A 24,339-nucleotide genomic window follows, 5' to 3' on the forward strand; every position below is an offset into this window, starting at 1 on the left:
CAGTGTCAGACTATAGTTTATGATTTTTTTTTTTCTTTTTAACTCTTTCTTTGAGAATTTTCATCTGAGGAACTGTTTGTGTTTAGATTATTTAAATACTTGTTTACATAATTAAGACCATGCCAGGAATCTAAGACCTATGATGTAAAATCTAAAATTTGATATAAAATAAGATGTCAATCAGAATGGAAAAGTATTGTTTTATTTTCATAACATTTTCCACATCTTCCTTAGATATGAGATTCAAAGGTTACTATAGATTACACAACATTGTATATGATATTTGATAAGCAAAGGAATACACTGAAACTTAATGATTCAGAAACATATAATAGTAAAAGATGGTTTTGGAGAAACCATCTATTTTGGAAAAAAGAGCTAGTGACTTTGATTTGGACGTGGAACTTAAACATAAAGTCTTGGGGAGCAGAGTCCAAAATGGCAATGCTTGTGCAATTGCAATCCTCTGGGAATAAGGCCAATCAGAAGAGTGACAAATGTTCCTTAGCTGCCTGCCATGAACAATAGCCAGAAGGCCATTGGCCACAAAGGTGGATATGGCTAATGAGAATCCTCGTGCATCCCTCTGTGGAGGCTCACATCTTCTGTTCTTTTTTCTTCTCTGAAGTGCCCACATACCAATGCACACAGCATGTGCAAGAAGCAGAAAGAGCTAGAGACCTACATGTGATCACAGGGCCATAATCTTATTGCAATTATGAAGACATGGTGTGATAATTCAAGTGAGTGGAATGCTGTCATGGACTTTCGAGCAAGGTGAGGTGGTTGAGTTGCTCTTCATGTGAGTGAGCAATAGGTATGTATCAATCTCTGCGTATGGATGAATTATGAAGGTGATTTACAGAATCAAACTCTATAACCCAGGGTTAGGTTATAAAGCAGGTATGTTTTTATTCAGCATTTGGCGCCGACCTGGGTACAAGGGGGATAGCTCCTCCGAACTTGCACACCGTAGCACAAAAGGTTGGTACAGATATAGGCTGAACTAATACATAATCAGTGTTTTTCACGGAATTCATATACATATTCATTACATTTCCGAGAACCCATCAGCATATGGTCCCTCCCTCTTGCATGTGTGCCATGGGCGGTGGGGATCTCCTTCTGGTGGTCATGGGATGAAGGCTCATTGTCTTCAACTGATGTAATCCGATCCCAACCTGTTCCTTGTGTGATGTTTTCCTCAAGTTTACAATAGAGTTTCAAGATGTTCTTTTCCTATCTGGCCTCACATCCTGCTTACCTGCATTCCTATACAATAGTTAACCCTTATCTTGTCCTCTCTTTACTCATGTTCCTATACAATGGTTAACCCTTATCTACTGCACATCCTGCTTGCTACATTCTTTTGTCTTGGCTTCCTTTACAGCCAACCCATGTTTACCCTTCATCTGTTAACTCAAAGGAGTGATGAGCTTCAGAGTAAGAATTAAGGGGCATGATAATATGGATGATATATTTGTGTGTGTTTAATACAGCCTTCCTAATCAGGAGAAGGAAATTGGTGAGATCTTCTACATATAGCAGAATATAGCCTCACAATCATGGGCCTCCAGGTTCATAATGGGGACTTCAAGCACACTGATATCTGCTGGAAAAGTAACACTGCCAGGCACACAGTCCAGGAGGTTCCTGTCACGCATTAAAGATTATTTTCTGATGCAAGCAGTAGAGGAGCCAATGAGGAGAGGTGTTCTGCTGAACTTTTTTTTTTTTTTACAAAACAGGAATGGCTGCTTATGGATAAGAAGCTTGAGGGCTACCTTAGATGCAACAACCAGTCAGTGGAGTACAGGATCTTACAAGGAAGAAACAAGGCAATAAATAGGATTCAGAAGGGCCAACTCTGGCCTCTTCAAAGACCTACTTGGAGGAGGCAGCCAAAAGGTTAGAGCAATGAAAGATAAGAGGGCCCAAGAGGGTTGGTTGACATTCAAGCACCACTTCTTCCAGACTTGTCGATGCTCAGTCGAGTTAATGAGTTCAGTTTCTTGTAGCATCAGAATAAGTCTCTTTTATTGTGTTCAACATACATCTTATATACCATTCATTTACAAACAGTAAGTTCCTGTAATAGTTCAGTGGCCATAACTTCTCCCAAAAAACAGTGATAAAGGATGAAAGGTTTCTCAATGTTGACAAGATTAACAGCATATACAAAAGAACCTCCTGTTTATCCTTTGATTCTTTTTGCTCTTTGTCTTATATTCCCATCTCCCAAGGCTTCACAGTGATAAGGTCGATCAAGGAGTCTGTTAAGCTCCTTGGTGACTCGCTCAACTCAGTTACATCTTCTTACACACAGGCTCAAGATAGCTGTATCCCTAACAGTAAGAAATAAGGCAAAGGTGACAGGAGACTTGCATGGATGAGCAAAGAGCTCATGAAAACACTCAAATGAAAGAAAAAGGTCTATAGAATGTAGAAAAGGGATCTGGTCACTTGGAAGGAATATAGGAATGTTGTCAAAGCATGCAGAAATGCAATAAGGGGGACTAAGGCCCACCTGGATTTAAAACTGGTGAAGGAAGTCAAAGGCAGCAAGAAGGGATTTTTAAGGTATGTCAACGGCAAAATGAAGAGTAGGGAAAATGTGGGCTTACTGCTGAAAAAGTTGTGTGCTCTGGTAATTGAGGACACAGAGAGGGTGGAATTGCTGAACATCATCTTTGTTTCAGTCTTTATTGCTGAGACTGACCCTCAGGAATCCCAGACTCTAGAGGTGAAAGAGAATCTGGAGCGAAAAAAAAAAAAAAAAAAAAAAAAAAAAAAAAAAAAAAAAAGGCTTCTTAGTTGAGGAGGATCTGATCAGAGATCATCTAGACAAACTTGATGCACACAAATCTGTGCACATCGTTGAGATGCACACCCAAATGTTGAGGGAGCTGACAGAAGTGATTACTGAACAAGCCTCTATCATCTAGAAAGGTCATGGAGAATAGGGTAGATTCCTGAAGGCTGAAGGAAAGCCAATTTCACTCCAGTCTTCAAAAGGGCAAGAATGAAGATTCAGGAAACTACAGGACAATCAGCCTCACCTCCATCGCTGGGAAGGCGATGCAGTCTCTTATTCATGTCAGCTTCAAGCAAGTGGAAGAGAAGAAGATTATCAGGAGTCAACATGCATTCAACAAGGGAAAATAATGCTTGACCAATTTGGTAGCCTTCTAGGATGCCATGACTGGCTGGGTAGATGAGAGGAGAGCATTGGATGCTGTCTACTTTGACTTCAGTAAGGCTTTTAACAGTCTCCCACAACATTCTCATAGGTAAGCTTAGCAATTGTGGGATAGATAAGTGGACAGCGACATAAGTTTTGGGCTGACTGACTGGCAGAGTTCACAGGGTTGTGATCAGGAGAGCATAGTGTAGTTGGAAGCCTGTAGCTAGCAGTTTTTTCCATGGGTCTGTAATGGGTCTGATCTTATTCACCATCTTCATCAATGACTTGAATGCAGGAATAGGATACACCCTCGAAAAGTTTGCTGATTATACAAAGGTGAGAAGGAATGATTGACACAACAGAAGAAAGATCTGTACAAGCTGGAGAGTTGGGCAGAGAAAAGCATTATGAGGTTCAACAAGGGCAAATCCTACACCCAGAGTAGAATAATTGCATGCATAGGTATACATTAGGGGATGACTTTCTGGAACAGTCTTCCCAGAGAGGTTTGGAGTCACTTTGGAGATATTCTAAACCTGCATGGACACTTTCTCATGCAGCTTATTCTACAAAACCTTGTGCTTTAATAAACTTTTGCTTTACTTCGAGAGAGGGGAAAAAAATATATATATATATATATATATATATATATGTATATATTTATACATATATATATATATATATTTTTTTTTTCCCCAAGATAGATTTGGCTAACTTTTTTTTTTTTTTTTTTCCTATTTGCCAATACATTAAATAAAGTCTTTCTTCTATATTTATTGAAATCAGTGCTAACACAGTTAAATGAAATTCACAATTACCCAGTCTGAGTTATTGAAATTTAATTAGAAGTGACAGCTGTGTCTCATTTTGTCTTTGGATAAAGATATGCATGTATTTTTGAGCGAGAATTAGAAAGGAGAGTACATGAGAAACCTGAACTGTTGTGCTTCTGGAAATGAATTTGGATGCAATTGCTTCTTGCTTGCTCAGCAACTTCTTCCAAACTCCCTCTCCCTATTTCTGTATTCATATCTTTGGAATAAAACCTTAAACTTAAGTAATAGGGCTACAAGTTTTATACCATGAGGAATATTTGCTACTTGTCCGGATTTTTGTAACAGTTTCAAAAATTAAATTTGATCTCTTGTGTTTTGATGGATTAGCAAGGGTTGTATTCATGTCAGGTTGATATTGAATGATCATAGTTTTTCTGTGAATGTAGAATGTGAATGCTTTTAATAAGATTTCATTAACTGAATGTGAAGTCCAGTGTGACAAAATGCATATGTTAGCTCATGGTGAAAAATTTAATATCATGTTATGAATCGTTGTGCAAGAAATTTAAGTGAAAGTTTCATCTTATTTGGAAAACCACTAAGAAAACTTTTGAGGTTATAAAAAGAAGTATTTAACTTCCCCAGATTTTGTTTGAGATGCAGAGCAAATAATTAAAATATAGAATCCTAGTAGTGAAGTCAATTATCCATAGAAAATATCTCAGTGTACAATTAATGAAAATGAACAGTTTTTTGCCTAAACTTCTGAATAGGCAAAATCTACTAATCCTAGCTGAATTCTTTTTTTTATTTCTACATTACTCATTTAAGTTTTAATGGAACAGCTGTTATCACTGTTTTCTATCTAGATATTTTTTTTTTTCTCTTGAAGAGTCAGGCACTCCAGAAATTCCACAGGTCTGAGAGAGTCTCTGAGGGATCTCTGAGCATCATTACTGGGAAGGCACCCCAGGGACTAGGTTACACTCAAAGTCAGCAAACCCATCCAATTTTGTGAGTTTCTTACATACCTCTGAGACTGGTAAAGTTGTGTCTCAATTCAACATGAGTCTATTAACATCACTTTGTGGACATCTTTACATTTGAAAGCATTTCTTCAGAGTTGTTTGTCTTCAAAAGGAGGTGCTCAGGAGTCTTGTCATTTTTTTAAATGATTTTTGTTATCGTCATTGCACATAATAACATCATGTAGAGCACTAGGAGTTAAAAAGTTAATGCTCCAGTTGCATGTACTGCTGATATTCCTGGGTATACCTATCTCAGAAGAGAAAAACTACTTATCCCAGAGGGATTCGCATTTCCATTTTCCATTGAGAAGGAAAGATAAAACTGTTCGCAAATTACAAGCATCCTTTTTTTTTTTTCCCTTTCTGCTCATCTCTGCAGTTATGTGCTCCCTAGCTATTTCACCTTCAGCATTAGAGTAAGGCCTTCAGTTTTCGGACACACTCTTTCTCATTTTATTTTATTTATTAGCTTCAATTCCAATTATATTGTATTATATTGTATTATCTTGCATTTTGATATTACATATAGTAAATTAGCTTTCCTCCTCAGATCATTACTTCTGTTTTGTTTTCAGGCCCATTTCCCCACCCTTTCCCCTTTTCCCCCTTCCCCCTTTCTTGGGATGTGGATCCATGGGTCTCCCAGCCCTATTAGTCACGGAACCAGTCCAAACCAGTCTGTAAACCATTGGCAAATCTTACTCAGCTGAAGACTTGGCCAGTGAGCAAATAACTCCTGCTTGATACTGAAAATAATTCTCCTCTCTCAAAACCCTCTGAAAGGGACAGGACAACACATTTTCTCTGGAGTACATCTTTGTCTTTTTCAAATACATCAACTTCTCAATTGGTTGATCCCCAGTCAATGTTTTGTCTGTGATTTTGTTATGAGATGTACTTGCACGTAGTGCTATTCCGTTGCTTCTTCCTACCATTCAGAAAAAGAGGCAATGTTCCCTTGCCTTTGACAGAATAGGTCTAATGTCTTGACACTTCCATTAGATGACCACAGAAGGAACTATGTAGGAAGGGATGTTTCCTTTCTATGTCAGAATCTCTTTGAAGCACCTTCTTCTGGCTTTTTGCCTGCTCAATATCCAGGCACAATGGAAACAGCTCTTCATTCAGTGGAATCTGACACTTCTCACAAAGCAGTTATCAGCATGTAAGAAATTGGTGGGACAGACAGGAGCTACAATTAAAAACGTAATTTTTTCAGAGTGCCAGCTAATGGTATAATTCCTCTTACCCATATCACATACTATGTCAGTGCTACTGACACAGCTGGAACAGAAAGTGAAGAGGCTTACAGAGGTTTGCTATGCTTTCATTAATGAAGGTTTGAAGAAATCATGCAACAGAGCTGAGCCATAGTAAGATGGCTTAATTCTGAGGATCAGTTCTGTTGCAAAGTTCTAAAGATAGCTATACATGGCATTAAGGCCATGAGTTAATAGAATTGGTATACAGGTCTGTAAATGTAGTTAGCGTCTATGCTTTTTGGTGAATATGGGGTAGAATACTCCATAACTGTTAGCAATGGAAGATTAGGGACTTCTTCCTCAGTCAGTTTAGACTGTTTGCAGAGTACAGTCTCAGTTCACAAATACTCAAAGAAATTCCAGGTCAAGTCATAATGGTGATTCGCTCAGTTTTCCCTCATCCAGGGATTCCTGAGGCATCAGAGCAGCCTGGCACCTCTCGCGAGAGTGGCTCACATGGCGGGGGCGTTGCCAGGGTTGCGGCTCTCCGTCCCCGCCTCCCTCCCCCCCTCTAATAAGAGCGTTGAAGAGAGCAGTGGCATGCCACTGCCCACCCAGACAGGGAGGAGGAGTTTTGTCTCTGTGAAGAGGGTGATAAGTGCGGTTGCACCCGTCAACGACCTGGTAAAAGAGCGAGGGCAGATCCAGCACTATCAGTAACGGGGCGGAGCTGTTAGTCACACTTGGTAAGGCTATTCTGATTGTGCTAGTGCTAGTGGGTCTGCTGGATTGCCATGGCTGCATCCCGGCGGAAGGCTACTGCCAGGAAACATGTGGAGACCCAGACAGAGGTCCCCTGCACACGTAAGAGGAAGGCTGTAGCCAAGAAGAGTGTGGAGACCCAGACTGAGGTCCCAAAACAGCACGCTAGCATTCTGGTTGCTGGCTGCAACGAGTGCCAGAGTCTGGCCCTTGAAGTGCCAGGCGATGGAGGCAGCGCCTGTGTAAGGTGCGACCAGGTAAGTGACCTTCTCAGTCTGGTGGCCTGCCTGAGGGAAGAGGTGGAGAGGCTGAGGACCATCAAGGACTGTGAAAAGGAAATTGACTGGTGGTGCCAGGCCCTATTGGCCCTGTGGTCCCGGCATGCAACTGAGGCTCCCTATGGAGCATGTGGCCCCCAGTCACCTTGCAAACAGGTGACAGAGAGGAATCGGCAGACAGACTGTGCTCCTGATACAGTGAGCCCTCAGTCTGCTCCTTCCCCTCACAATACTTATGAAGAACTAGGGGGTGTGGGACTGGATCAAAACCACTGTAACTCTCTCCCAAAAGGGCAAGGTGATATCCACTGCTCAGTGGTGGAGCCTCTGCCCTGTTGTTGCTGAGCAGAGCAAAGCTATTTGAGAGAGGACGGGTGGAAACAGATACTGACTCGGCATTGTGGGTGTCCCCCGCCCAGGCCCTGGAACCCGAGGGAGAGGTGTGTGCAGGTGTGGAAGGAGGCCCACCCGTGAGGGTGCCTCGGGGGAAGCGGTCACCCAGCGCCTCAAGACTTCCTCCACCCAGAAGGATAGAAGGGTGGTTGTCATAGGCGACTCCCTGCTGCAAGGAACCGAAGGCCCCATATGCCGGCCCGACCCTACCCGCAGAGAGGTGTGCTGCCTCCCTGGGGCACGGGTCAGGGACATCGCTAGGAGACTTCCCAGACTGATTTGCCCTTCTGACTACTATCCACTATTGATAGTACAGGCTGGCAGTGAAGAAGTTGATAAGAAAAGCCTGAAGGCTATCAAAGATGACTTCAGGGGACTGGGGCGGGTAACTGAAGGAACAGGTGTACAGGTGGTTATTATATCTGTACCTTTAGTGGCAGGAAACGATAGTGGGATGAGCCTAAAAACCCATCTCTTGAACAAATGGCTTAGGAGTTGGTGCAAACGCAGGAGTTTTGTTTTTTTTGATCATGGGGCAATTTACTCGGCACCTGGCATGATGGCCGGCAGGAAGTCTTGAGGCGTGGGGTTGACCGCTTCCCCCGAGGCACCCTCACGGGTGGGCCTCCCTCCACATCTGCATACACCTCTCCCTCGGGTTCCAGGGCCTCAAATCTATTCCACAGAGGCACCTGGGGAGCCGAGCATGGTCTGGGGGGGGGGGGACACCCACAACGCCGAGTCGGTATCTGTTTCCACCCATCCTTCTCTCTCAAACAGCTTTGCTCTGCTCGGCAACAGCAGAGCAGAGGCTCCTTCACTGAGCAATGGATATCACCTTGCCCTTTTGGGAGAGAGTTTTGTCCCAGTCCCACACCCCCTAATTCTTCAGTTCTGCCTGCGGTCGCGAGGTCATGATCTCATTGCGATCACGGAGACGTGGTGGGACAGCTCGCATGACTGGAATGTTGTCATGGAGGGCTATGTGCTTTTTAGGAAAGATCGGCTGGCTAGGCGGGGTGGTGGAGTTGCTCTTTATGTGAGAGAGCAGCTAGAATGTATTGAACTTCACTTGGGGGAGAGTGATGTAGCAGTGGAGAGCTTATGGGTGAGAATCAAGGGGCAGGCTGGTAAGGGTGACACTGTTGTGGGCGTGTACTACAGGCCCCCTGATCAGGATGAAGAGGCTGATGAGGCCTTCCAAAAGCAACTGGATGTAGCGTCACGTTCCCAGGCACTGGTGCTTATGGGGGACTTCAATTATCCAGACATTTGCTGGACGACCAACATGGCCAGGCACGCACGGTCCAGACGGTTCTTGCAGTGCGTTGAAGACAACTTTCTGATGCAGGTGGTGGAGGAAGCGACGCTGTTACTGGACCTTATTCTCACCAACAGGGATGGACTTGTTAAGGAAGTAAAGGTTGGGGGCAGTTTGGGTTGTAGTGATCATGAGATGGTGGAGTTCAAGATCCTGAGTGGAAGAAGCAAAGCAATAAGTAGGATTGCTACCCTGGACTTTAGGAGAGCCAACTTCGATCTCTTCCGGGACCTACTTGGAGCTATCCCGTGGGCTCGGGTGTTAGAAGGTAAGGGGGCCTCTGAGAGCTGGTCAGCATTTAAACAGCTCTTCTTCCAAGCTCAGGATTGGTGCGTCCCTGTGAGCAAGAAATCAGGAAAAGGTGGCAGGAGACCTGTGTGGATGAGCAAGGAGCTCATGCGCAAGCTCAAAGGAAAGAAGAAGGTCCATGAAATGTGGAAAAAGGGTCTGACCACTTGGGAAGAATATAGGAATGTAGTCAGGGCCTGCAGGGATGCAATGAGGAAGGCTAAAGCCCGTCTGGAATTGAATCTGGCTAAAGTGATAAAGGATAATAAAAAAGTTTTCTTCAAGTCTGTTAATAGCAAAAGGAAAACTAGAGGTTGTGGAGTCTCCTTCTCTGGAGATATTCAAGTCTCGCCTGGATGCCTACCTGTGCGGCCTGGTGTAGGGAACCTGCTTTGGCAGGGGGGTTGGTCTCGATGATCTCTAGAGGTCCCTTCCAACCCCTACAATTCTGTGATTCTGTGATTCTGTGATTCTGTGATGGTCAGGCCAGAATAAGGAATGAAATGCTTAAGAAGCAACATCTCAAGCAGATAAGATGAGAGAAATGTGAAAGAATGAGACAAGTATTTCACAGGAAACTAAAGAAAAAAAATAAGGGAGAGTGGTTTGTGGTCACATTTACATAGTATCACAGAATCATAGTAGGATACAAAAACCTGCTTTAGTATTTAAAATAAGGCTGAAGTGAAAACTTAAGTATTGATATCCAGGGGAGTTTTCCAGCAACATTCCCATCGAAAATAGGACTTAATGGAAGAATCTCTTACACTTAACACTTACTTAACACTTACTTACTTTAAAAAGAAAAAGAAAAAGAAAAAGAGAGAGACAGAGAAAGGAAAAAAAAAAGAAAAGAAATAGGGAAAAAGCAGGCTGGGTATATTCTGTGTACACTGAACAATGCTTGAAGACCAACAAATTCCAAAACAAACAAACAAACAAACAAAAACAGTAATAAATAAATAAAGACAGGAAAACCGGAAAAAAAAAAAGAGAGAAAAAAAGATGCAACACAAACATAAACACAGACATAGACATATGCTTACAAAACCTAGGTTAAGGAAAAAAAAAAAAAAAGTGAAAGTATTGCCTACTTGAAGAGTATATTTGTATATTTGCAGTTTTAGCCCTGAAATAAGATAACTGAGTTTGCTCTGTTCCTCAGATTGAAAAGAACTCAGACTTATATCCTGCATATCAGTCTGTACTACCCCTCTGTCTTTTTGTATTTAAATTTTAAACTTGTTTGCTGGAAACACAGGATACAGATTTGAGAAAGATAATTTATTTATTTTTTTTTTTGTCCTTCTTCATTTCTACTCTTTGAATATCAGATAGTTTTAATAATTATTAAGTAATGACTAGCAGATACTTTTTTTATTATTTCCATTTCAACATTGTATCATTTAGCCTAATCAAATTCTCATTTTTCTTTCAGAGAAATATATTTTTTTTACCAGTTGCAGTAGAATAGATATTTTTCTAACTATATTTACTAGCCCTTACAAAAATATGATCCATGCATTTACAGTATAAAGTGACTGAAGCCAGTTTGGTGTGCTATATTTGAGGCAGTGATGTTCAGAGGCCTCTAGTTCACTATCATTTCAGAAGTGTCAGTGTTGAAAAGGGCCTATAGTAGGTGCTTCTCCTGAATTTTTGTTATGTTTTAGTAGCCCAGTGATTCATTTCTACAAACTGAGAGCACTGAAGGCTTTGTTACACATTTTAAGCAAATTCTGAACTGGAATTTGTATTTTTCTATAGACAATGAAAAACAGTTTATTGAAAACTTTCTTGTACCTATAATACTTGCAATCAATCTTTTAGTTTGTTTGTTTTTTCATAACTATATGAAAAAGAAAAATGCTATAATGTGCTGCATGTTCATAATATTTAATTGATGTATAAAATACAACAATAATATAATCAATGAAGAATATATCTATCTATATTGTGTTATATTAACTATATGTTCTATATTTTGATTACTAATTCACATAAAATCAATATAACAATCTCTTTAATAAAAAAAATTATGTTTTGTTGAAATTTCCTCTTTCTGTTCTACTTTCCTTGAGGCAGATATGCATGCAGAACAAACTTACTTTATTTCAGGTTGACATTTAAAGCACACTTTTGCCTTTGTGTTTTTCTGCTTGAATAAAAAAGTTACTCAGTATAATAACAGAAATTTTTCAATCTCAGTCTTGTCGTTTTTCGTTGGAGCTATATCAGAAACTGTCAAAAAAGAAAGTAAGAAAAATAGCACACAATAGATTGTAGAATAATTGGTGAGGAAAAAAAGTATAACATGAAATATTTTAGAGTATTTATCTTTAATATATATATAGCTGAAATGTTACTTTGTATCTTTTTATAAAACAATGTGACAGAATAAAAATTATCAAAAATTATCAGAATTTCTGAGAACGATATAAGTTATAGTGCAACTCAATAAAGATCAAATGTTATGAAGTTAATTACAAAATCCGTTTGACATTTGTGACAGTAGATTTAATCCTTGGTACACATCAGATGACATAGTCCTAAAAATCAGGAACCACTGATTTTGACTACCCTTTCTTGTATATTTGTCAAGAAGAGAAAATTAATTTCGAGATATGCTGAAAATGAGACAAGTCCCATTTTTCTTCTCCTTCATTAACTTAAATATCCTTACTAAATTTCACACCACAGTATATTAGGTCTTCACTTAAACCTCTATATGAAGGCATTTATATTAATTTATTTTAATATATATTTTAATTTATATTACCATTAAGCTATCATAAGGCTTATGACACTGGTCCATTTCTGAAGTGTTGTTCATTCCTAAGAAACAGGAATGTTCTTTTAAAAGAAGAAAAAATTCAGTCCTTCTTTCCTCATCCTCTCCTCTCCCTCCTTTCGTCTCAGCCTCTTCTTCTCTCCCCTTCAGAGTGTACAGATTCAGTTTATTAAAAGGCAAGGAAAAGACAGCAAAAGTGTGACTAGACATATCAAGATAAGCCAGAGGACAGTTTACTGTGAAAGGAAGCTCTACACTGACAGGTATTCAGCAATACAGAGTTTCAGCAGGTATTCAGCATTAAGAGTTTCTATGTACAGGATAATATACACAAAATGGCATGTGCATTAATATAGAATAACTAATGAATTGCATATACTAAAAACACTAATGTGTTTATAATAAATATGTTAGGAATATAACTGCTAATAACAAGGATTAGAGAAAGTCCAATGTAGAGCCATCAAGATGTTCAAGAGGCTGGAGCAACTCTCTTTATGAGGATGAGTTGGGACTGGTCATATTGGAAAAAGGAGACTTGGGAGATCTTATCTGTGCCTATAAATACCTGAAGGAAGGGTGCACAGAAAATGGATCCATGTTCTTGGCAAAAACTGAAACCTCTTGTTCTGTCTAAACAGCACAAAACACTTATTTACTATGCAAATGATCGAGCACTGGAATAAATTGCTCAAAGATATTATGGAGTCTTCCTCCTTGGAAATATTCAAAAGCTGTCAGGATATGATCCTGGGCAACCTGCCTTAGATGGTCCTGTTTGAGCGGGTGGTCTGATCTACAGTGACCTTCAGAGATCCCTTCCAACTTAATCTATTCTGTGATTCTATGAAATAATATAAAACATATGTGGATCTTAAGCTACTATGTTGATTGATAGAAGCTGCATTTATTTGGCTAAGGGGATGATAATTTAGAAGGAAAAGAATGAAATTACACATAACAGTGTTGTATTGAACAGAGATTAAAAAACACACAAGCAAAAACTAAAAACCTAAGACTTTGTATACAGAATTCTTCGCATCCATGGACAAAATCTTTCAAAGCTTTTGAAGAATTTTATTTTTTTATTTTTTATTTTTTAGAGTTACTCTCTTTTGGAAAGGCTGAAGGGCAGAATGAAAATATAGGGGAGCCTTTCATTACACTGCAAGTCAAACGTACTAATCACTGGATAAGAAGAACACTAATTCTTTTACTGAAAATTCAAGAAAACATCAACAGATTATTATTATTTTTTATAAAAAAAAGCCCTTTTCATTAGGTTTTAAGATATTAAGAACCTATTGAAATATTTGAAATTGTTCCTGCCTCTCTTCAATAGATTTTTTTTTAAAATATGTCATATTATGAATAATTTGATACTAGTCACTAACAGATCTATCTATTATATTCTGATAATGTACGCTTGGAGATAATTACCTCAAGAAAAGGTAAGATAAAATATGACTGTAAAAACTCATTTGATCCTCATTTGCTTGACACAGATAGCTTGCTTGAAGTTGAATACAAACAATGCTATTAATCAGTAATTGCGAAAGTGTTATTACAAAGGATATTTTTTTCTCTTATTCTTTTTGTGATCTGTCAAATATCACAGTTCTAGTTTATTTTCTGTGCAGTAAATGATCTATCACTTATTAGCCTTTGGAATTCAGTACTTAAATTATATGCAACATGTTTTTAGAATAAGTTAACATCAGTATGATATTAATGTTTGCCTGGCAAACAGATATGGAAAATATACATTTATGATTATTTATGTGATTTAATATTGACAGCTTAATATGAGAACCCTTGAAAAGTTCTTAGTATGTTGTAGTATGACAAAAATAATAACAAGAAAATTAAAGAGTGCATTTTATAGAAAGCCTCATGCCTGTTGTAAATTTGTGATTTGTGTCATCCTTGTTGCAAGTATGTTTTCCATTTTTTTTTTTTTTTATAATTAATAGCTTTCAGTAAATAATAACTACTATAATGAATTGAAATTAGTCTCTCATTAGGTAAAATAGTGAAAACGTACTTTTGATTTTTTTTATAAAGTTGTAATTTAATATTGAATGAGTTGCTATGGTCTTGATTAGACTTTCCTTATAATAGTGTACTGCGTTTTGATCTTTGGTCTTTTTCATGCAATCTTTATTTACCTTTAAACCTCAGTTACATCTTTAAGATTAGCTATTCATACAAGCAACTACGACATTGGACCTTGTACCTATGAGGCTCCACATAACATCACTTGTTATTTGTTTGTTCTACTGTAAAGTTCAGTTATCTTCAAGTAAACTTTCCAAACTACTGAAGATCTGTGATGAAACTTCTAAATGTGTTTTTTTTAAATAAACTTCTGAACACTGAATGTAATATTTATCTATTTTAATCAAATCCTTTCCCTCCCTCAGTGTGTTTTCTTTCACTTCAGTTCACATCAGATAATAGGCAATGGCAAATCTGTCAATCTGTTGACAGTCAGGACAATGAAGATAGCCAAAGAAACAAGTGCATAAGCATTTTCTAATTAATGCAGCTAAGGAAAGCTTTATTTTATGTTTTTAATTTGTTTGTTTGTTTGTTTGTTTGTTTAAGTGGAGCATTACCTAATGTATTATTTAGAATATTAAAGTATAAGAGATATAACAAATATGTCTTCTCCATAAGCATGGCTTTGAGTTTCTTCTTTTGGTAAGTTTTGAAGTAAAAGAAGGGAAGGGGAATCAAACCATTCATCTTCCAATTAAAATTTTATTGCTAAAGCCCAAATCAAAAGGCAAATTTATGGGGTTAATTTTTAAAACATTGAATTTTAAATAGTGGGAAAACCTATGTCGTCACCAGTTCAATTATACTGATTTACAAATCATTTTTTGTTTGCTTGTTTTTTATAACACTTTAAAGAATATACTGCAAAAATATTTTCCTCAAAATTTTAAGACATTTGTTCCATTGAGTTCTAATTAAAACCACACACTGCATATTTTCTTTAAAGCAAAAAATTAAAAGCTTTTAAAATCTTCGCATTTATCGCCTTATGTATAATGTCATGTTGTGTTACATCAGTCTGAACACATTCATTTTAAAATATGTCATATGACTTTCTGTAAATGATTCACAGTGCTTAGGATTTTAGAGACTGTAATTTTGGAAGTCAGAGTAAGAAATAATACCCAAGCTTTTTTAATATCATTCAGAAATATTTATAAGGAATGCAGTAATTTCAAAGAAAGAAAGTAGTATTACAAATAAGAATAAAGGATATTACTAGCAAAGCATGAAATTTTTGAACTTTTGGCATTTAAATAATATGGTAATTTTCTATTACTTCTTTTAAATCTCAAGTATAAGTTAAATGAGACATTATGACATTTATCACAGTTTGTGAATGCCAATTACTTTAGCAAAACTGCCTATATATAGTGAAGAATATATAATCTGTTGTCCTCAAAATTCATAGATGTAAATATTATATTTATACTACTTCTACTGTGTGTTGTGGTAGTTGAATGTACTTTTGAAATAAGATGATTTGCTAAAGATGCTTTGAATGTGGCACATTTGATAAAATAAACATAATATGCCTGAATATTGCATCAGCTGTTGATTTTATTTAAAAAAAAAAAAAAAAAAAAGTGTTTCAGGAGCTATTAATGAGGCAAATTCACATAAAAATAATAAATGATTTAACTGTTCCAGATATTTGAAATATTGCACACACAAGAACCATATGTTTTATCAAATCTTTTTAGACCCCAATTTCATCCAACTTAACAACTTAGCTTTCTCAAACAACTTAATATTTTCAATTTAGTGTTTGCTACCCACTCTATTTTGAGATCTGCTGAGGAGTGTTTTCATCGTATGCCAACAGAAAGAAGAGTAATAAGCTTAAAAACATTAATATTTCATTGTTAATAAAGGATCTACATTTATATTATATTTTCTGTAATTTGACAAGTTAATTTAATAAAGTATTACACTATTTACTACACTGATAAGAGTGAATTTATAATAAGGCCCAGCATAATTTAGGACCCAAGAAATCAATATGTGCTCACTAAATTTACAAATTTACATGCATATACGATAGTATTTGTTAGCAGAAACATAAAAAAAAAAATAAAAACTTTATTTTACACTAAATTGATATTGACATTATAGTTTAGTTCCATTGGTTGGGGAAGCTGAGTTAGTGGTACTAAAAATAAAATCTGCTGACATTTTATGACATGGAAGAGAATGAAAAAAATCTCACATAGATCTTCACAGGAAAATCGTTTACAACAAAAATAATCTTTATTCACCTGCTGTAACATCACTCCATGGAAGTCTGGTGAATTCTAAAAATGAATCAATTTTAATTTATATAGTCAATGCAGTCAATGCAGTGGTAAAATTTCAAACATCAATCCTCTTAAAACATCATATTTAGGAGCATATGATCTATAGGATCTCTTGTTTAAAGTTATCTATCATCATAGAATAGCTTAACGGATTCTAATCAATCAGTTGTATCTGAAGAAGGCAATGGAATTCAGTAGGGTTAGCAAGAGAGTTCTAGATGACTGGTAAAAGATCTTTTTTTTTTCATCTTTGTCTCAAAGCTTACTGAGGAGCACAGATGATCAAGTCCAGGCAAGTCCTGGTCAAAGTCACAAATATCCTTGGTCTGAAGATTTACAGGTTAATGGCCGGGAAGAATGCATGGGCTCAACTCGTGGGAGATAATCATCCCAGGAATGCCTGCACATGACTCTTACCAAAGTGTCCAGGACGGCCACATTGGCAGAAGAAGGATAAAACCTCTTGGACCTACAACCAAGAGGGGAGGTGTCTGACATCAGATACCTCATGATGTGATGCCTGCCTGCTGATGGACTCTCCTGGGTAAAGCCAGCCACTCCGCTGCTGTCCCTTGTGCTTTTGCTCCCATATTGGCCTTGGACCATTGCAATGGTGTGCAATGGGACACTGCTGGGTCTTGGTGGTTACTATCCCTGCCTTATGTAATTCTTGCTCCTTTCCTATCTTTCCTATTGCCTGGTTTCCCTTTCCCATCACGCTAATTTGTAATAGTCACTGGCCTCCCCTTTACCATCTCCCTGATCAAGATTTGTAATAAACTGGCTGGACCAACATTTGAACAGTTATTTCTTAATCTCACATAGGGTATACATATATATATTTATAAGGAACCTCCTCTCCCTCCTATAAATAGGAGCAAGACAGCTAGGCCAGTATGGCTGAATGCTGCAATGAAATAAAATAAGGAAACTTCACGATTTTCTTTTCTCAGTCAACTAGTACCCTAGTCAAGCTAATGAAGCTAATCAGCTTCAGAAATCACCTGTCAGATTTTCTCCAAACAGTAGTGATACTGAGATGTAATTATTACTCTCTGATATGTGTCTACTGCTCTTGCTTGAGCTGTTGGTCCATTTCAGTTAAGGACATTCACAAAACACTAGAAATATCAGAGACATTTGTATATTGTAGAAATATATTTGTATTTTCACTCTGCTACTATTCAGCATACTATTCTGAGTAAAATTACCATGATTTATTAACCCTGTACTGGACATTCATTTCTTCACTCAATTCATACATAGTGTATCCTATGGCCAATATTTTTGAATGATTAGAGAGGTCTAATTTATAGATAAATTATTTATATATTTTACCAGAAGAATCTGATCTATTAACATTCTCGTACTACCTTTTGTCATCCTTATTGAATCCAGATGACGCTTAGTTTTCTACTACTATTTAGCTTTTTTTATTATTATTTTTGCAAGACTAATATATTTCATATATTTCAAAGCATATTTATTTACATGTATCTATGATTTCTCCTTAAAAAATAAATAATTTTGCAAAATATTTTATAAGAAAGCTTTTGTCTTGCACTTAATTTTATGTCACTGATTGATTGGTTAAAACATGAAAGGTACAAAAATCTTTAACTTCATGATCAGTTATGAAAACGTTTCTTACTTTTTAATTATTATGGAAAGCTATAAGTGCATTTGAGTTTACTTGAGTTAACTTGAGTTAAAAACAAGAAAAACATTACATTTTGTCTGCAATGTTGAAGCGTAAGGCATTCAGAAATGGATGCTTTGACAGAGGCAGCAAAACATATTTTATATTTGCTCTATTTTATAATGCATTTCTTTTTTTTTTTTTGAGCAGACAATCAAAATAGTTTTTTTGTTTGTTTGTTTTTCAAATGTGTAAAGGAATTCTGAATTTTTAAAAGATTTTTTCTTCAAAAAATCTGAAAAACAAAGATCACTCAGAAATATGAATACCTTATCCATATACACTTTGATCTTATGTTCATGTGAAAATACTTAAAAGAAATAAACCAAAACTGCTTGCATATATGAAAATAATTTTCCATTGATCCAACAGTCAGTTTTCCAAAATCTGTCTGCATTTTCTAGTAATTTACCTAAACATAGATTAATTCTTCTGCCTTTGAATGTTGGATCAGACTCTCAAGCGTTAATAAATTCATTCTCTTCAAAGTGAAATCTCCTTAATTTTCTAATTCTGAAAACTCTGATCATTCATTATTACACTTTTAGCATTAATAAAGGACAGAAGAATCATCATGATTTAAAACTTTAATTAGGAAACTGATAACTTAAGTGTAGCTTGCTGTCTCATTTAAATTGCATCAAATTAATTGTGTGTGTTTAATTAATCAGTGTTTAACACTAGATATTAATTTTCTTAGAGATTATATGAAAGAAGGAAAGGGAAGAAAGTGGAGCCAAAGGGAAAGGAACAATATGAGCATTTAGTCATTCAGGAAACAGGTTTGACTCAAGGTGACTGAAGTAAAGACTGGAGCAAAGGAGATGTATTTATTCTTATGCCACAAAGAGGATACAGTGATTTCAGCGGTATTTGTTCTCAGGAACTTTTCCGCTGAAGCCAATGTCTCTTGCTTTAAATGGAATCCTTACTCCCACTCCAACTAGTAACTTAGCACCCATCCCCTATCCTGCTCTCTCTACTGTTTCAACCAACTGTTCCATGTGAAGTAGTTTTTCCATTTATATCAGATATGATATTGTTAATACACTGTCATGCTTTAAGCTACAGTATGCCATCCAATTCCAGTCTAGTCTTCTCTTTGTCACACTTTCTTCTACACCACGTTCTGGTTTTCATCACACTGAGGAACATTTCATTCTCTTTTAGATTAGATATTTTTTACATGTTTTTGTCCTTCTATTGTTTATACAGTATTTTCTGTTTTTCCCTTTGTCACTTCAGATTATTTCTAATGTAGAGATAGCCAGGAAATGAATCCATGAGGCATACTGTAAAAACTGAGCTATGCACTATTAATTCATTAGTTTACTTCTTGATTCCATTTTGGACTACTCTGTTTAGCTCCTCCTAGGACAATATCTAGTATGACTTACTCATCGGGCTACTCTCAAAAGCAGTAAAGAAGAAATTGCACCTGATTATTTTTTCTCTATTTTACATTGTCTTCCAGTACTATCCCTGCAGACTCCTATCTTTCAAAAAAAAAAATAAAAAAAAAATCTGCATTTTCTCATCTTGTGCCTCAGGATATTAACTCACACATTTAGTTTCATGCAATAAAAATACTATCATGCTCTAAAGTTGCTACTATGACTAAAAATCTTAGAAACAAAAAAAGTAACCCAACCCCATACAGTTCATAAGAAAAATAGTACACAGTATCGCATTTGTATCTGTCTTCTTAATATTTGAAAATAATATTCCTTTGATAGAAAATAAAATCTACTAGCCTTGCTATAGGATGAATAAGTACATTGCATGCATTCTCGTGCAGCTGAAATCTAAGTAGACCATCTCTATCATCTTAATATGAGGACGGTTGTAAATATCAAATGGGAAATACTATTTGTTTTACCAGTGTCCTTAACAGACTTGAGAGATTAACAGCAGAGTGCAAGGATAAGTACATAGTTCATACCTTTTCTGAGTTCCTCTATTTCCACATTGATTACAACAGATTAAGTGAATTATCAATTTGAAATAATTGAGTTTGTTTTAAGCTACTTGCTTTCTTCTCATCTTACCCCCTGCATGTGTTTTCAGACTTTCCTGAATTAATTTGGTATTCATGTTTGTAGAAGAAGATGTTAACTAAGAATTAGGCCATGGTTGTCTAACCTTCTGGCTTTCCTGTATTGCATTTGTTGATTAGAAGTTGGCTTGGGCCACATATACATAGATTGTTCCAAAAGTAGTGCTTCCTATTTGTTTCCATAAAACAATAACAGATGCAAAGAGCACAATAACATTATTTGATAGAGCAAATTCTCAGCTTTGACACAATATTCTTCAAGATAGTCACCATCATTAGCTATGAATTTTTGTCAGCGATGAATACGAGCCTGCATGCCATGCTTCTAGCAATCTGCACCAGCTAAGCTGCCTCACTGTCACCACTGCTGAAACACACCACCAGCTGCCTCATTGTGCTCACATTCATTGTTTGATCTCCATAAATATTCAGCAAGCACTGTTGGTGCAATTCTTTCTTCATGGAGGAATTCAGTGGCATAACTTTGGTTCATATGCACTTCTATGTCAGCTGCCATTTTGTCATACTCTCTGCTGACATCTGCCACATAGGAAAAAAAAAATAAAAAAATTAAAAAATGAACAATATTGTTAGCAAGGTTCAACTACCGCCATAGCACCAATATCCACATCTGATGCTATAGGCCAATACAATAAAGCAAGAGGAATTATTTTCTGACCAGCCCTAGCAAAATATACAATATTTTTAATAAATAAGTTAAAAAAAATCTTAAAACATTAAACAAACAAACAAACAAAAAATAATAACAACAAAAATAAAAGAAGAAGAGGAATCAAAACATAAAACTAATGAGATATTTGACATTGTTTTTGTAAAACTAATACATGGGTTGATGGTAGTGATTGCAATTATCAGTGAGGTGTCAAGGTATTCATCAGAGATTGATGAAACTTTACTCTTCCTGTACTTCACCCTTGACAATAATTTTGTGTACTGTCTAAAAAAGATGATATGAATAAGGAGTGATTGTAAAGTGAAGGATATTTTTCTCTGCTATGATAATGACTCTAAATGTCTGGTAAAGAGATATGATCAGATTTTTGAGTTGAATATCAGACTTCAACTCTATACATTCCATCTGAAAATTTGCAGGTAAGGTGTTTATATAAACTAAAAATAGTCTCCCAAACGTAAATTTATTTATTTATTTACTTATTTTTGGCTGTCTTGGTTTCAAGACACCCCAAACTGTGGAGTGTGGTTGACATGCCCAAGGAATGGGATGCCATCCAGAGAGACCTAGACCAGCTTGACCAGTGGGCCCAGGGGAACCCCATGAGATTCAACAAAGTTAAACATAAGGTCTACATCTGGGTCAAGGCAACCCTAACTATCAGTACAAGGGGTGAAAGGATAGAGCATAGTCTTACTGAAAAGATCTTGGAGATACAGGTGAATGGCAAGCTGGATAAGCCAGCAATGGGCCCTCCTAACCCTGAAAGGCAACCGTATCCTGGGCTGCATTATAAGAAGCATAGCCAGTGGGTTGAAGGAGGTGATTCTGCCTCTCTACTCTGCACTGGTGAGGCCATACGTGGAATACTGCATCTAGATGTGGATTCCTCAATACAGAAAAGACATCGACCTGTTGGAGCATGTCCAGAGGAGGGCCACAGCAATGAGCCAAGAAATGGAATACCTCACCTATGAGGACAGGCTGAGAGAGCTGAGGCTGTTCAGCCTGGAGAAGAGAAGGCTACAAGGTGACTTGAGAGCAGCAAATGTATTAAAATACATACAACTATTTGCCACCACTTGAGGCAGTATTGCACAATCTTACCCTCCCAGTGTCCTGGTTTCAGCTGATATAGTGTTAATAGCAACTGACTGGCTGTTGGCAATGAGCCACTTCCTTTAGACTGCAGAGAGGAGGACAGTGTGCAGATCACAACTGCAGATTGGACATGCATGAATTAGGCTATTATATTCCATTTTTGATGATAAGTCTGCTGAATCGTAGAGAATATTGATATTCTGGAAATTCTAATGAAGCCCCATGTTATGCACAGAACATGAGAAGTTTTAGAAGTTTTACAGTCAGAGTTGAAAACAACTATCTTTGGATGTCTGGATGAAGTATTTCAGGAAGGTATGATATTGTACAGTTCAGGATCTCACATGGAAGAAACAAAAGAAGAAGTAGGATTGCATCCCTGGACTTCAGGAGAGTGAACTTCGACTTCTTCAAGGGCCTACTTGGTGGTAGCCCAAGTGTTAAAGCAATGGATGGTAAGGGTTCTCAAGAGAGCTGGCGAACATTTGAGGATTACTTTTTCCAAGCTCAAGATCAATGCCTTCCTAACAGTAAGAACTAAAACAAAGGTGGCAGTATATCTGCATAGATGGGCAAGGAGTCATGGCAAATCTCAAATGGAGAAGAAAAATATATGAAATGTGGAATAAAGGTCTGGCAATTTGGGAGAAATATAGAAATGTTACCAGGGCATGCAGAGGATACAACAATGAAGGCTAAGTCCCACTTGGAATTAAATCTGGCAAAAGAAGACAGTGGAAACAAGAAGGGCTCCTTGAGGTATGTCAGTAGCAAAACAAAGACTAGGAAAAATGTGAGCTTGCTGCTGAATGAGTCATGTGCCCTGGTAATTGAGTACACAGAGAAAGTGGAACTGCTTAACATCTTCTTTGCTTCAGTCTTTAATGCTAAGACACATCCTCAGGAATTGACACATGAGGTCAGGTAGGACAGTGTTCTGAGCACCTGATGGAGCTATGGGTGTCCCTGTTCATTGCAGGGGATTGGACTACATGGCCCTTAGGGGTCCCTTCCAACTCAAACAATCCTGTAATTCTATCATTCCTATAATTCCAGACTCTAGGTAAGAGAGAGTCTGGGGAAAAAAACAACTTCCCATTTGTTGAGGAGGAACTGGTCAGAGATTGACTAGGCAAACGCAACAGTGACAAATCTACAGGCCTCAGCTGAATGCACTCATGAGTGCTGAGGGAGTTGGAAGGGAGCAAGCAGAAGTGATTGCAGAACCGCTCCCTGTGATCTAGAAAGGCCACAGAGAACAGGAGAGGTTCTTGAAGACTACAGAAAAGCCAGTGTCCCTCCTGTCTTCAAAAAGAACAAGAGGAGGATGTAGGAAAATACAGGCCAGTCAGCCTCAATTCAATCCTTGGGGAGGGGATGGAACAATTTATTCTGGATCTCATTTCCTAGAAATCAAAAGAGAAGAATTTTATTAGGAGTCAGTACGCATTCATCAAAAGGAAATCATGCTTGACCAATATGGTAGTTATCTAGGATGTCTTGACAGGATGGGTAGATGAGAGGCCAGCAGTGGATGTTCTCTACATTGAGAGATCTTCAATATGTTTTTAACACTATCTCCCATAACATCTCATGGGTAGGCTCAGAAAATAAAGAAACTCAGAAACTAAATTTGCAATTGACCTATTGTGTCATACAGGTCACATTTTTTAAACTCTTTGAACATGACTTTTCTTACCAGCTTAACAGAGATTTCTTTTCTTAAGACAGAATTCAAATAATAAAATCAAAGTAAAAATAAAAGTCAGTGAACTGAAGAGGTTTTAGAATTAAGCAACATTACACTTACTTTATCTAGTTGTACAGGGATCATAAAGCAAGTAGAAAAAAAATCCTTAGCAAAAAGAACAAATCAACTGTTGTACAATTATTACTCAATTACTAAACAATAACTACTACTAAATTGTTACACAGGTATAAGAATATTGAAGCGTTTTCACTTGCACTTTTTCAAATATATACTTATTTTGTATTACTGTGAAGGCATAGCCAGATACAAAACATTGCATGAATGTTTGAGCCTTATAAACTTCAATAAGGGCAAGTGTAAAGTCATACTGCTGGGTAGAAATAACCACATGCATCAGCGCATGTTAGGGAGTGACCTTCTGGAAGGAAGCTCTACAGAGAAGGACCTAGGTATCCTGGTGGCCAGCAGGTTGACCATGAGTCAGCAGCATGCCCTTCTGACCAAGAAGGCCCATGGTATCCTGGCTGAATTAAAAAGAGCATGGTCAACAGCTCATGGTAGTTTACGCTCTTCCTCTATTCTCCCCTGATGAAGCCACATCTGGAGTACTGTGGCCAGCTCTGGGCTCCTCAGTTGAGGAAAGACAGGGGACTTTCAGAGAGAGTTTGGTGGAGGGCTACAAAAATGGTTAGGGACT

This window comes from Meleagris gallopavo, chromosome 1, assembly GCF_905368555.1.
Source record: "Meleagris gallopavo chromosome 1, MGAL_WU_HG_1.1, whole genome shotgun sequence".
Lineage (NCBI taxonomy): Eukaryota > Metazoa > Chordata > Aves > Galliformes > Phasianidae > Meleagris > Meleagris gallopavo.